Source organism: Pinus tabuliformis, chromosome J (genome assembly GCF_031772625.1).
Source record: "Pinus tabuliformis cultivar Carrire ecotype Pingquan chromosome J, CPIR1, whole genome shotgun sequence".
In the NCBI taxonomy this organism is placed as follows: domain Eukaryota; kingdom Viridiplantae; phylum Streptophyta; class Pinopsida; order Pinales; family Pinaceae; genus Pinus; species Pinus tabuliformis.
Genome location: NC_142295.1, coordinates 1,251,788,920 through 1,251,804,919, shown reverse-complemented (window position 1 = coordinate 1,251,804,919; position 16,000 = coordinate 1,251,788,920).

Sequence of the window (16,000 nt, the reverse complement as noted above, 5' to 3'; positions counted from 1 at the left end):
CTCTGTTCCTAACGGTGCAGGTGCGGACCCCTGTGAAAGTCAAAAGGCGCATTTTTTATCTTAAAAAACTCACTTTGGGTTAATTCTAGAGTTTTCTAGAAGGAATTTTGATGTGGATTGTTCGCTCTGAGGTGGTTCATGCATCCCAAAAGAGAAGGAGCTAATCCCTTGACTAAAGGAGCTATCCCTTTGAAGGAGGGCTTTATCCCTTTAAAGGAGGACCTAGTAACTTCCCTCCATTGCACTATAAATACAGGCATTGGGGTGACGACTAGAGAGGTTAGAAGCTGAACATTTTGAGGGTAAATGCTGGTGAAATTGAGACTCTTTGGTTGAACTTGAGAGGAGAGATCACATACCTCTTGGTTCCATTGGAGAGTGAGTGAAACTTGTCAAAGTAGAGGAGACATCTTGTTGGACCTTGGGAGGAGCTTGTACAGCGTCAAGGCAAAGGTTGTAAGGTTCTTCTTCTTTTGAATTAATACAATCAAACTCATTTTTCTCAACAAGTATCTTATGTTATTTGTTTCATGGACTCCTTGACTTTCATGTTAAATATGTTTTATGCAATTGGTTTTTCAGGTGCTATTTAATGTGTTTGCCTTGTTTGTGTTTGCAGATTCGCGAAAAGGAGCTCATTTGGATCAAAGGAGCGAGGGCATCCACAAGCTTGCGTTGGACCAAAGGTAGGCCCTAAAAAACCTTTGTTTGCTATTGTTAATTGAAACATATTTAGAGAAAGATAGTGTCTGGTTGGTCTGCTTGTCGTTAGGTCTTCTTTAGATTCTAGGAAGGTCTATCTTGTCCGCAAGATCGACTCATTCCGTGTGACAAAATGGCGACTCCATTGGGGACTTGATTGTTTTCTTTGTCTATACTTTGACCTGAGAAACTGTTGTTCCTGTTTCTGTTTTTGACTTGATGATTGTGGGATTGGGTGAATTTAGTTAATTTTGAGTTAGTTTTCATTTTTCATAGTTTTGGGAGAGGTACGCACCCTCTGAGTTAGGCATAGTGCGTACCTGTACGCACTTTTCCTTTGTGCACAGAGCGTAGACGCACCTGTGTAAACAGGTTGCCTGTGTACCCTGTCAAAAACTTGAAAAATTTTAAATTTTCCTCTTTTTATCAGTTTAGAATTTGTTTATAGGTTTTAGCCATTGCCCAGACCTGCTTGTTCCCTGTCAAAAACTTTCCTTGGTTTGATTTCATTAGCATTAGGGTTTTAGGTGGAATTCCTAGGAATTTTGCTTGTTGGGTTTGTTTTTCATTTTTGGTTGTGTAGTGGCTCTAAGCTTAGAAGCCCTAGGGACCTCAGATTACCTTGGTGTCTACTGGTCTTCCTGTGAGTCTAACCATTTATGAAATCTCCCCTTGTTGAGGAATTCTCTTTGAGTTTTCTCATTTCAAAATTTCGAAAAGCTTGTAGTTGAAAGTTTGGAATTTTCATTTTTACAAAAAAAAAAACGAAAGATTGTTTGTTTTTTGACTAATTGTGATTCTGCATAAATTAGTCCTTAGCTCACATTTAGCTAAGTAAAACATCCTCAAAAAGACTTTTAGTAGGATTTGACTTCAAGTAGTTTTTTGTAGTTTGTAGCTCTCAAAGTTAGTCATTTTCATTAGTTTTGAGTGTTTTATTTACAAAATATAAAAAAAATCTCTTTTGAAAAGTTTGTTTTTGTAGTGATTGAGTGCTTTGAAAAGAAAAGGGAAATTTGTGTGAAATAACTAGTTGTCTCGTTTTTGAGTGCTTTGGAAAGGGAAAAGCTCTTCTTTTAATTTGTTTAATTGAGAAAGATTTGTGTTTACAAAATATTTGCATTCTCAAACTCTTTCTTAGTTTAGAAGTTCATCGAAGAGAAAGATTGTTTAAATCATCTTAGGTGCATCTTTTTAGTGATTTCGAGTCGAGTCTTTACACCACGAGTTTCATCTCCACCACCTCTTGACTTAAAAAACAACCACTAAAATTAACGCTTAAAGTAAAATTCACTTACTAACATTTTATTTCTAGGGCTCTGATACACCAACTTAGCTTAGGCTAGTGTCTTGGAGTAGGAGAGTAATTAACTCTCCAAGACAATAAAAACAAACAAGTAGTTGTATTTTGTGGTAGGAAGAAATCCAATTGTTGCATTTATGCTCTGGGAAAGCTCCTCTTAAAGGAGAAGCACGAGATCATGTCCGAACCAGTGTGGGAATCAATCCTTCCTCATTGGGAACGATGCCAGATATTCACGTATTAAAAATGGTAAACCTCGGATTAACCATTGTCGAGGAGCCTGGGGTCACTTGTTGGTAAACCTTGGATTATGTCAAGGAGCCTTCAAGGGGATTGAGCTTCCTACTCTGCCCTTGCATGCGTATCAGATCGTAGACTGTTCCCCCAGGTGTATTTGTCTCAGTTGGTAGCCGTAGTGACCATATTCTTTAGGATTCTTCCTAAGGTGACAGTGGTGGGAAGATCCCACTGTACCTGGAGCAGACGTCGGCCAGACTCACTTGGATTTTCTGGGGGGTTCACTTCACTCGAGACGGTTAAAGTGGAGGAACTTGGTCCAGTCTATTCGTTAAGCAGGTTGCCGGGGTAACTGTTCCAACTGCCATTTCTGCACTGAATTCTGCGACGTTGGATTTCATCACCAACTAGTGTTTTCGGTCCGGAAAGTTACTATTTGTGTGTGTTTGATCTCTAGATTCTTTAGGCGTGTGATTCAAATTTGTTTGATTCTTTAGAGGCTTTAGGTGTTTTCCATTGAGATTTTACTTTGTTTGCGTGTGAAGTAGTTAAAATTTTTTTAACTGTGGTTGAATTACCGAGACAGTCCCGTAGACTTCGGGGCCAGTCTCCTGAGTTTGTAGCCGTGGCTGATTTACTGAGGAAGTCCCGTAGACTTCGGGGCCAACCTCCTGAAGAAGTCCCGAGCCATCTTGAAGGCTTGAAAGTCCTCGTAACTCCTAGTGTCAGTAAAGTTGGGTCACCTGAAGAAGGAGAGTCTTCGTTGGTTGTTCATCCTGATTACCAAACTCTAGAAACAGGTTATAATCCTGAAGCTATTTCGGTTTCCGAACTTGCTGGTAGCTTTTCATCTACTGGTGATATAGGCGAAGAACTTGAGATATCTGAACCTGTTACTCCAACATCGGGGTTTGTCTCTCCAACTTTTAGTGGTCCTGATTCACCTAGGGTAGAAAGAGTAATCACCGAAAATCTTCCTTCTGGTTTGATAGCTATTGAAGAACTTGCTCCGGAAGAAGAAGTAGGCATCCCTATCCCAGAAAATCAACCTGTTATTGATCTAAGGGAGCGTGAATAAATTTTTTACAGTCCACCTAGAAGTACTACTTGGTATCTTTCTTTAACTAATTATTTGGAAAACCCAGTGTTAAGTTTTTCACCACCTCGTACTCCTTATCAACCTAGGGGTTTTTATACTCCTGTAAATATGTCAGGTCAGTCGTTCATGTATACTCAATCGCCTGAATCTTTTTTGTACGGTGGTCCTTCTGTCCCCTCTGGGTATCAGTCACTTTCTGGTACTTTTTCGGGAGCATCTCCTCAACCCATTGAACAAGGGTTATTCACTGGAAGCAATGGTGCAAAGCCGTTGAGCGTAGAAGACATTCTTATGATGTCAGGTTCTATTCCCAATTCTCAACCTCAAGGTGGCCAGTTACCACCTGGGGGGCAACCTCAAGGTACACAATTTGCATTTGGGGGGCAACCTCAAGGACAGTACGTGCCTACGGTACAATACATTCCTCAAGGTCAACCCCAGACTCAATATGTACCCCAAGGTCAACCCCAGTGTCAATTTATACCTCAAGGTCAACCTCAGTATCAGTACATGCCTCAGGGGTATCTACCCCAAGGTCAGTACTCGAACCAAGGTTTCCAACCACCCCAAGGTCAATCTTATGTTCAAGGAACGGGAAATGTACCTTTCAATTAACAAACCTACCCTCAACCCGGTTATGGTCCTCAATATTCTCAAATTGTTATGGGTCAGTACCCCGGAATGAACATAGTGCGGGATCCATCGCAAACTCAACAGGTGTTGCAGCCAAATGTACAGTTGTCATCTCAAATTGGACAACCCTTAGTTTCTGGTTCACCCCAGCAACCAGTCTAGTCTAATATTCAAAATTCTGTACCTTCGGTAGTTTCTCAGTCTGGGCCTATTGCGCTTAGTACTCCATCTCAAACAACTGCTGCAACTGCCGCAACGTCTGTTCAATCTACCCCACCTACTTCTGGAGTATCGACAGCTCCAGTTTCTACTGTTCCTGTATCTACTCCTCAGACATATTTACCACCGTCTGGATATACGATTCAAACTACAGTTCAGATGCCTGTAGGACAACCTGGTTTAAGTACGGTTGTCACAAGTCAACCACAATTCACTTATCAACCATACCAGGGACAGTTCCAATTCGGTCCTGCTGTCCAGCAGCCAGTTTATCAATATCAACCGTATCCTGGGTACACTTATCAACAACCTCAACAACCCCAGTACGGTCCGGTTAATCCTGGTTTGCCAGGAGGATAAAATATCCCGAACACGATTCCTATTCCTAGTTATCCTGGATATCCTCCTCCTGGGGCTGGTCTCATGACCCAAATTTTTAGGGATCCTAATCGGCAGCTACCGTTTATCGCAACTTTGGACTTACCAGACTTGTCGCGCCTAACGAACCATCCAATTAATTATCTTCCGTTTTGGCCGCCAATGCCGAACAAGTTGCCCAGTGACATTCCCAAGTTCGAAGGTAAATCTGGAGAGGACCCGTCGAACCATGTGATGACTTACCACCTCTGGTGTGCGTCTAACTCCATCACAGATGATTTGATCCGTCTTAGACTTTTCCAGCGCACTCTAATTGGTCTCGCGGCCAAGTGGTACATTGAGTTACCACGAGGCACTTTTTATAATTTTAGTCAGTTAGCTACCTCGTTTTTAACTCATTTCCAGTTGCCAGTCCGATATGACAATGGCACGGAATTATTAACTTCGCTAAAAAAATCGACATCCACGTACATTTTAGATCATATTCATGAGTGGAGACGTCGACGACGTTTAGTGAAGGTATTTATTCCAGATCAAATCTTGGCTAAGTGGTTTGTAAAATCTTTGTTGCCAAGGATCACTGAAGATGTTGCTAAAGCCGGAGTTGTTACTGAGGAGCAAGTGATTACTCAAGCACAGTACCTTGACTTGGTCTATACTCAGTCAGGTACGTTACACGAAAAGATCCCCGATCTTCCTAAGTCAAATCAAATCACTGCAGCTCCTTCGGGATCTCATGCCGCTGACGGTATGATTGGTACGGTTAACACTAAAAGTAAGAAGAAGTCTTCCAAGAATTCTTCTCCTATCATAACCTTGCCTGATTCCCCGACAGGAGATTCTTCTGCAGAAGTTTCGTCCGATATTCACGTTGTAGAATCATCTACGACTAAATCAAAATCCGGTGGAAAGAAGAAAGGAAAGAAGAAGAATAAAACGGACAAAAGTTCAAAAGAGAAATCTAAAAAGGCGGAACCCAATGATGAAAAGCGCAAACCTCGTTATCCATGTCTCATTTGTGACGAAGAACATTTTACAAGAGACTGCCCTCATCGAGCAGAGGTTGCGAAGATCATCAAAAGTTCCCAAACTCCTGCTGTTTTGAAGGATCCATTTCCAAATCAAGATAGCAAGATGATAGGTTCTTCCTCGAGTGCCAATGAAGAACCCATATTGATGATGTCCCATGTAAGGATTGTGACTCAATCGCAAGATTATGGTAGTAAAAGTCCTATTGATGGCAAAGAAGCAGAATCTTCTCATTCTAATCCATCAACCTCAGCTCCCGGTTCCGATCCACTACAGATCGAGAAACCTAATCCAGACTTAGTAATCAAACCGCTCGCCAAGGGTATACTTCGAAAGTCAGCTTTCAATCCACATGCGAGAGCGGCTCAGAATTATAACATTGTTGAGGATTTAGTTGTTTCACCCTCAGCAATGTCGGCTTTGGAAGTGCTGCAATCATGCCCAGCACAACGTAAAATACTTTTGTCGGCTATAGGAGCTGTTGATGTTCAGGACCCGAACCTAATAATCTTTGATCTAGAAAATAGTACACCACGGTTGCCTCATCAAATAGCTTTCCAGATCCCAGTGATAGTCAAAAATAGGCCTATTCATCGGACTGTAATTGATGAGGGAGCCTCAACGTGTATTATGTTGATACAGTGTTGGAGATCACTTGGTTCTCCTTCACTAAATCAATCCCCGACAATTCTTAAGGCCTTTGATGGCCGTGGGTTTCATCCTTTTGGCATTCTACAGGATTTGCCTATAGGGGTTGAAGGAAAAACCGTTAGTCTAGATGTGGAGGTTGTTGATGCCCCTCTAGACTACAACCTTCTCTTGGGTCGAAGTTGGTCTTACGCTATGATAGCGGTTGTTTCATCAGTCTTTAGCGTCATAAAGTTTCCACATAACGGAAAGATCGTTACAATAGACCAACTGGCTTACTTTTCATCCGACCCAGCCTCTTCGAAGAGTATTCAGCATGTCGGTAAAACGACTATCCCATATAAGGATGTTGGAGTAGGATTAGTTAAAGATGCCGGTTTACTGGGAACTTTTCCTTTTCCTCCAATCGACGCATCGTCTTCGTTTGCAACCATTCATATGATTACATCAGACAGCATTTTTTATGACGATCCTTGGATCATTCCTTCTGAATCTGAGATAGACTCATTTGGTAATTCCATGCCTTTGAGTCCATATGAAATTGCCTATGAAGCCGTGCAGTCTTTTGCCGACCTGTGTTCAACCGAAAATGACTTAATGAATGTGGTCCATGAGGAATCACTTTTCACATCAACCTCGGATTTAACTACATTTTCTGAACTTGTTCACTCTGATGAGCAAATTCATGAAATCCTATGTGTAGATGATTTACCATGGGAAGATCTCCATCACAGATCTTAGTTTTTACCTGAGGATGATCGTTTTGAAAATGATTTCTCATCAATCTTTACGACTGAATATGTCAAGGAACCTCAGAATCCAATGAAACATCCCGATTCAGAGTTAAATTTGGGAAACATCTCTCGAACTATTCCCATTGACATTTCGGTTAAGCCTGGAATTCTTGAGAACATTCATATAGGTGCCTCGTGTACAGATAACGAAATCCAGTTATATAAGGCCCTATTTCAAGAATTCTGCGACGTGTTTGCCTGGTCCTATGAGGAAATGCCAGGAATTGATCCCGCGATTGTTGCCAAGACTTACCCGGATGCTAAACCCGTCCGGCAACGTTTGCGTCAAATTCACCCACGAAAAGCTGCTGCAATTAAAGCAGAAGTTGAAAAACTGTTGAAAGCAGGTTTCATTTATCCGATCCCGTTAACGGATTGGGTATCGAATATTTTTCCGGTTAACAAAAAACAGGGAACAATAAGAATATGCATCGACTATAGGGAAATTAATCAAGCTTGTCCAAATGACAACTACCCAACTCCCTATATCGATCAAATCATTGATGATTGTGCCGGCAACGAAATATTTTCCTTTATGGACGGTTTTTCTGGATACAATCAAATCAACATTCTACCTGTCGATCAACCAAAAACGGCTTTCATTTGTCCATGGGGGACATTTGCTTATTGCAAATTACCTTTTGGGCTCAAGAATGCCGGAGCAACTTTTCAAAGGGCGATGTCTTATGCGTTTCATGACATCAAACACATTGTGCAACCGTATCTCGATGATTTGCCTGCTCATTCATTACATCGAGCTGACCACCTCGTCCACTTACGTGCAATTTTTATGAGGTGTAGGCATTATCGTATTTGGTTGAACCCACATCAATGTGTCTACTGTATAGAAATGAGTCGATTGCTGGGATTTGTAGTTTCGAAAGATGGCATTCGCGTTGATCCCTCGAAGGTCGAAGCTATTATCAATTTGCCTCCTCCTTCGAGTCTTCGCCAACTCCAAAGTTTGCAGGGGAAAGCAAACTTTTTACGACGATTCATTCCTAACTACGCCGAGGTTACAAAGGGTTTTACATGGTTGTTAAAACAAAATACTCAATTTTCTTGGGATGAGATAGCTCAGAAATCTTTTGATGCACTCAAACACGCGTTGACCCATGCACCGTTGTTGCATCCTCCCAACTACAACCAGGATTACTTTTTGTATCTCGCCGCCTCCCATTCCACCATTGGAATGGTCTTAGTTTAGGAGGATGAATTCGGAACGAAACATGTGATATATTACCTTAGTCGCACGTTAAATCCAACTGAGCTAAAATACTCACATGTGGAAAAATTGGCATTGGCAGCTGTTCAAGCTGTCCAACGTTTTCGTCACTACATTTTACTACACAAAACTATAGTTATTTCGGATTGCAACCCTATGATCTACATTTTGACCAAACAATTGCTAGGGGGAAAGTACTCTAAATGGATCGTTATCCTGCAGGAGTTTGACTTGGAGTTTGAGAAATCTAAGTCTAAGAAATCTTTAGTTTTTGCAGAGTTAATGTGTGACTTCCCGCGTGCTGACACGGAAACTATGGCAGAGGAGCCCATTACGGACGAATCTTTGTTTCTAATCAGCACTTTAGATCCGTGGTATGGGGATATCATCGTCTATCTCCAGACCCAATCCTTTCCGTCAGAAATTTCAAAGTCGAAACGTCGGAAAATTCTCTTCCAGTCCCAACAATTCAAAATTATTGGAGATACTCTTTATCGCCGAGGGGCGGACTCTATTTTTCGACGTTGCTTAACTCACGAAGAGGCTGAAAGGGTTCTAAATGACTATCACTCTGGAGCATGTGGCAGTCATATGTCTGGGTATGCCACAGCCCAAAAGATATTGTGAGCTAGCTACTTCTGGCCGTCTTTATTTAAAAATTGTATTATGGCGGTCCAAAAATGCCACAACTGCCAAATTTTTTATCGTAAGATGCGCGCTCCACCCGCTCCTCTCCACCCTATAATTGCCGTTGGTCCTTTTGCCAAATGGGGTATCGATTTTGTTACATGTAACCCTCACTCGGCCGGGGGGCATGCGTATATCATCCTTGCGGTAGATTATTTTACTAAGTGGGCCGAGGCGATGCCTACATTCGAGGCAGACGGCAAGACAGCTGCAATTTTCGTGTTCAATCATATAATTGCTAGGTTTGGTGTCCCACAAGCGATAATCACTGATCATGGGCGTCATTTTCGAAACGTTATGATGACCGAACTTACAGGCCAGCTTGGTTTACGTCACGATAGTTCAACTCCTTATTATCCACAAGCAAATGGTCTGGTTGAGTCCATCAACAAAGTTTTAGTTTTCATGATCCGACGAATCATTGGGATTCATCGGTCGAATTGGCACAACATACTATTTTCAGCGCTTTGGGCGTACCGAACTTCAATAAAAACATCAACAGGGTTCACTCCTTTCCAACTAGTTTATGGTTTGGAAGCCGTGTTACCCATTGAGTGCGAAATCCCATCACTGCAAATGGCCATCGAGTTACTTCCAGCTACTTCCGAAGAGGAAAAGCATTTGTTATACTTAGCTCAATTAGATGAGAATCGACGTGATGCTGCATTGGTGATCGAGACTCACGCAAAACGTATGAAAGCTCAGTATGATCGGAATGTGACCCCTCGAAATTTTTCGGAAGGAGACCTAGTGTTATTGTATGATCAAGCTAATGATAAATTAGGTTCTGGAAAATTCGTTCCTATGTGGCATGGGCCCTATATTGTCAAGCGAAAGCTAGCAAAAGGGGCCTATGAGTTGGTAGATTTTGACGGGGACTCTTTAGGTAAACCCAGAAATGGTCTTTACTTGAAGAGGTATTATGCTTAAAAGAATGGGTATGGAGATTTTTAGTTAGGTGAGTTTTTCTTTCTAGCAAGTGTGTTTTAGTTTAAAAAGTGTGCTTAGCTTAGAGAGTGTTTTTCGTCATTTTCCTGGCTTATCTTGGTTTTACTCTTGATATTGTAGATGTCGATGCCTCTCCAAACATACATTGGATTTGCTGATGGTGCTTGTCATAGTACACGGAACATTTCTTCCACAGCTTGGGTTATCTATTCACCCTCTGACGAGTTAGTTTCTATGCATGGGGTAAGCCTCGGTCAAACAACAAACAACATTGCAGAGTATAGTGTAGTGATTGAGTTATTATCTGAATCTATTTCATTTAGGATTCAGAGTTTGATAGTGAGGTTAGATTCTGAACTCGTTGTATTATAGCTTAATAGAGTGTATGCCATTAGAAATCCAGTGTTATTAAGATTGTTTTTGAGAGTGCGTCTCTTGGAATGTGAGTTTGATTACATTGAATATCAGCATATTCCAAGGTATTTAAATACATTAGCAGATGCAATTGCTTCTCGAATGTTAAATAGAGATTTGCAATAATCATACATGTAAATTTAAAACCATTCCATAACATGATTTACAAGATAAGCCGGTAAGAGTGATATATATATATATATAGGAGTGTGTCAAAAAATACATCGTCTTCGATCATAGGTTGAAAAACACCTTATGATCGGCAAAAATGATAAGTACAAAAAACAAAAATGTCACATGTGCCCACAAAAGGCGATCATCCTATCACTGGTGATGATCTCTATAAGAAACCACTGCCCGGGCCACCTTGCAAAGGAACCTCCTAAAAGGTCTCGGGACTCCAATCACATAGCGCTGAAGTCGACGAGGAATGTCGTCTATAGTGGTCTCAAGAATATCCCCTATCAAGCACTCAAGATGGCCCTCCAACTCGGCCAAAACCTCTGCTGATTCGTCCTGTGGGGCTGGCAAGGGTGCAACTGGTTGTTTCCTCTCGAAAGGCCGGAGAGCGGCTGGTCGTTGTGGACCCACATCTGCATTTTAAATTTTTACTATCAGTTTTGAGACGATGCAAAAATAAAAAAAATTTAAATAGAAAAGTTGAAAAGGATTTTACCTGACTCGTCCCACTGCTCTCCTGGTGGAAGATCCATGTCTGGGTCACCACGAAAATCTATCCCAGCGTAAGGGAAGTCCTGAATGGAAAAAACCTGGTTTTCCAACCATTGGAAATACTCAGGTTTGAACCGAGCAACCTCTGTCCTCTCGTCTGGGTGACGGGCCATGACTGTGACCCATCGCATCAGTTTGGGCTCTCGAGGAAGCCCAGCTCCAACAGTAAGATGCTGTGGGATCAGCATAGGAACCCTCTCCAAGCCAAAACTCACGACCAAAACCCCATAACCAAAGGTCTTTAGTCGTCCGCTCTTGGTCCTGGTCAGTTGGCTTTTCACATTGGCCAGCACAGCATTGCACCAATTGAAGATGGTGCCTTGAAAGCAATCAACTGCCATACGCATCTGGGATCCGGTGGCAACATGTAATGCGGCAGCTCCGCAAAGTCTGGTGACAGTAAACGCAATCACCATGAGCTCAGGACGGGATATGGTTTTTATGTCTATCCCTTTGTCTTTAGCCTGGCTGTTGCAGTACTCTAGCCGGAGGCTATCGACAGACTGGCCACCAGGCCTAGTCCCATATAGAGTCAAGTCCTCGCCTCTCTTAGGCAAACCAGTCAAGAAATAAATGTCCTCTGGCTCGATTTCGAGCCGGTGCCCGCCAATGAAGAAACACTGGTCCTGAATGCTCCACCTGTCAACCAGCCACTGTAAGAAATCTACCTGAGCCCTCATGCCAGGAATGGTCCAGAACTTGTACAGTCCGCATGCCCTCAAAGCATCAAGTGAAGGCTGATGATTCCATGCGGCGGTATCCACGTCCTCATGCTCCCGTTCGCGCCAATCTAGCATGATATATTCTCTGCATCAAGAATAAAGATTAATTAGATTGCTAGAAAAACTTTTGGTTGGTCCATTTTTGAGAAATTTTAGGTTCAAAACCCTTGTGGCGGGGTACGCACCCTCCATGTTAGACACAGTGCGTGGGTACGCACTTTTTCTACACGGAAGGTGCGGACCCCGAGCTTTTTCCCAATGGAGAAAAAGTCGGGGTCCGCGGGTCCGCAATGGTAAACCTGCGGACCCCCGCGCGCGGGTTTTGCGCCTAAAAACCCTCCCAAAAAACAAAATGAGGGGCTAAATCAAAAAACTAAACGGTTGAAAATGAAGAGTAAGATGATGTGGATTACCTAGAGAAGACGGCGCTCGATTTTGACGGTCGGATTTTCCACAATCTTCACGGGAATTTTTCTAAGCAAAAGCACTATTTTCTCACCCAAACTCGAACGGTAAAAATGAATTGTCAAAACCCCTTTTTATAAGTTTTTTGAGTAAATGAATTGCAAATTTGTTTATGTTTCACTTTGAAAAGGTATTTTACGACATTTTTATCCATTTCAAACAAGTATGAGTAATTTTTGTGTCTTTGTGCAGAATACAGGATTGTTCAGGCAAAATCTATTATTTTCAACAAAAAAACAAGTAGAGTCATCTTTAAGCCCTTTTCTGACTCCTAAAACATGAAAAGATTGCCGAGAGTTTCTTTTACACTCGTTAAAATGGAATTAAAAGACGGTCCACTTACAGCTCTTTTCCGACCGTAAAAAACATGAAAAGATTACCAGATTTTTGTCATTTCAAATTCGATATTGGTTATAAAACGACGTGTCGTTGATCGCTTTTTTACTTTTTCAGGTCAGTGACACTAATAACGAAAAGTACTCCTTGGTCGTAAAAGATCAAGCGGTTCTCTCAAGTATTATTTTATACTTTTTCGGGCTTGGGAGACACAAATTTACGAAAAAGGTCAACCCTGGAGTCTTCTTAAGTTTTTTCAGACTCTCTAAAATTGAAAAACACCGAGTTTCTCCTATACTGGACTCGTTAAAATTTCACAGTAAAGGACCTGTTCAATTACAAACAGGAACGAACCACTCCTTCTTAGGGTTCGAATCTAAACTAAGTTGGACTCATCTGAAGGATGAGCTTATAATCAAGCAAATGTTATCCTCCTCAAGCTTGTCAAAAATAAAGAGGTACTTGCCAGAAATGGTGGGGGAAAAGAGAGGAAAATGAGTCTGTTTGTCATACTTTGTAACCACTCTTGAACACGACACTTTTATTCACCTGGGTTGGGAAATCCTTTGCCTAGCAGTTGATCAAACCACATTGAAAGTCTTCAGCCGGTTTCTGGTTATTAACTTTGGGTCAATTGTCACCAAGCCATCTGTTGTGTCATTATGTGTTCAAGAGGTCACTGCCAATAAGCCATTCATCTGCAAAATATCTGTCATCCATCTTGACCATCCCTGAGTCAGTCCTTGCAACTAAATTTCTTCAACTTGATCTATGATTTCGTGTTGTGGGCTTGCCTACGACGGATCACTTTCTATCGACATCAGCACATTATCTAGAAAGATGATCTAGGAATCATCAGTACCTTGAAATCTGCATGCCTCAATGGCAGGTTTCTCGCCTTTGACGACAGTTTACATCATTGACTTTCGATCGAAGGATTCCGTGACATGTTCGACATCAACACATCTACTCACATCTCATGGATTGTACTGGGTACTTTGAGAGCCATTGACATCACTGGTGGTTTCTCTCACACTTGTTAACAGTTTACATCATTGACTGGTAATCAAGTGGTTTCTACCATGTTCGACATCAACACATTTATTCGCATGGATAGAATCGTACTATTTCGGGATATAGAAATGAAGACCCTGGATCTAGTTTCCACCATCCAGGCTGCGAGGAATTTTGTATTCATTATGTTGTGCACTATTCATAAACAGATGGCTGCGTCCATACTGTGTTCACACGAGTCTATACTTATGATGTTTTACAAGATCATTCATGTATCAGACAATAGATAGTTTTTCTAGTTAGTTTTGATCTGAGTATGGGAATGCCTACCTCAGCGATGATATGATCTCATATATATATCTTGCATTGAATGTTTTTACAGGTTCTGACCAGGCTCTCCACAAGATAATCCTCGAAATGATAAAGTACTTCACTCTTCCTATATGATAAATGAAATCCTCATCTACTACAGACTTCGCACTTTAGGGGGCAATCTGTTACACAAAAATATCGTCACCATGATTATTTGTAGTTAGTATGGGTCTATCATCACTTGTACTGTCCTCCTAAGCAAGTCTAAGACCTCAGCTCTTCAAATCAAGCTTTTGAAGTGGGAGAAAGACATTAAAATTCAATGTAACTCTGGTTCCGCACTTTCTCCCATGGTCACCTGCAGTCCCGCACCTTCTGTGTACAAAAGCTGCGTACCTACCCGCTCTGTTCCTAACGGTGCAGGGCGGACCCCTGTGAAAGTCAAAAGGCGCATTTTTTATCTTAAAAAACTCACTTTGGGTTAATTCTAGAGTTTTCTAGAAGGAATTTTGACGTGGATTGTTCGCTCTGAGGTGGTCCATGCATCCCAAAAGAGAAGGAGCTAATCCCTTGACTAAAGGAGCTATCCCTTTGAAGGATGGCTTTATCCCTTTGAAGGAGGACCTAGTAACTTCCCTCCATTCCACTATAAATACAGGCATTGGGGTGAGGACTAGAGAGGTTAGAAGCTGAACATTTTGAGGGTAAATGCTGGTGAAATTGAGACTCTTTGGTTGAACTTGAGAGGAGAGATCACATACCTCTTGGTTCCATTGGAGAGTGAGTGAAACTTGTCAAAGTAGAGGAGACATCTTGTTGGACCCTGGGAGGAGCTTGTACAGCGTCAAGGAAAATGTTGTAAGGTTCTTCTTCTTTTGAATTAATACAATCAAACTCATTTTTCTCAAAAAGTATCTTATGTTATTTGTTTCGTGGACTCCTTGGCTTTCATGTTAAATATGTTTTATGCAATTGGTTTTTCAGGTGCTATTTAATGTATTTGCCTTGTTTGTGTTTGCAGATTCGCGAAAAGGAGCTCATTTGGATCAAAGGAGCGAGGGCATCCACAAGCTTGCGTTGGACCAAACGTAGGCCCTAAAAAACCTTTGTTTGTTATTGTTAATTGAAACATATTTAGAGAAAGATAGTGTCTGGTTGGTCTGCTTGTCGTTAGGTCTTCTTTAGATTATAGGAAGGTCTATCTTGTCCGCCAGATCGACTCATTCCGCGCGACAGAGCCCCAACTGGGTTGTACATTGTGTAGTCTCAGCCCTCAATAATATGACCTTTCTTACTGGAAATATACAATGCACAGTCACTATCCTCCAAATGAGTAGCACTGCACAATTCCAGAGTTCAGAAACCTTCCTTGACTCACATAATTGCGTAGCAATTCCTTCCAGTCTGGCTTGAACTGTGTATTTCTCCCTTTCAGTCCTCAAGCTTTTCCGTTGCTTGTTGGAATCTTGTAGTGTACAGAGAGCACAACCTCCCTTGACCTCGAGAACTCCACAAAGGTGTCCCCCAGTTTCCTCCCTCATCCAGAGTGCAATTTCCTCAAGGACTGCGCAATTTTTGGCTTCCAGACCTCTCTGCTTCCTAGTCCTCCTTGCCTCTAAAAAATATGCAGAACTAACCTCCTTTGTCCTTACCTTGCACCATCCACTATTGAACTGAACTATGCAATCCTATCTCCTAGTGGCCACTGCAAAATTTTTCTCCTTAGGGAGGACTATTCTCAAAAGTTCCTCAGTCAATTCTGAGTTGAGCTCTGTGTAGTCTCAATGATCAAGCTCTCTCCCTACCAATTGGAGTTGCGTAATGCACAGTTGCTAAGCCCAGTCTCCCAACCTGTGACTTGTCCCAAGCTCAATCCATGGATGATAATGTACCATCTTAGAGTAGGGATTTTTCGGATTGTTGTCATCCTGTCATGAGTGAATTTTAGGAACAGGTGCACTCTCAAGTCATGACGAGATGATGAAAAGGAAAAGTAGGAGGTGTTACACTAAAAAATGTCACCATGGCTATTTATAGTTAGTATGGCTCTATCAACGGTCATGCTATCCTCCTAGGCAAGTCTTATGCCTCTGCTCTCCATGT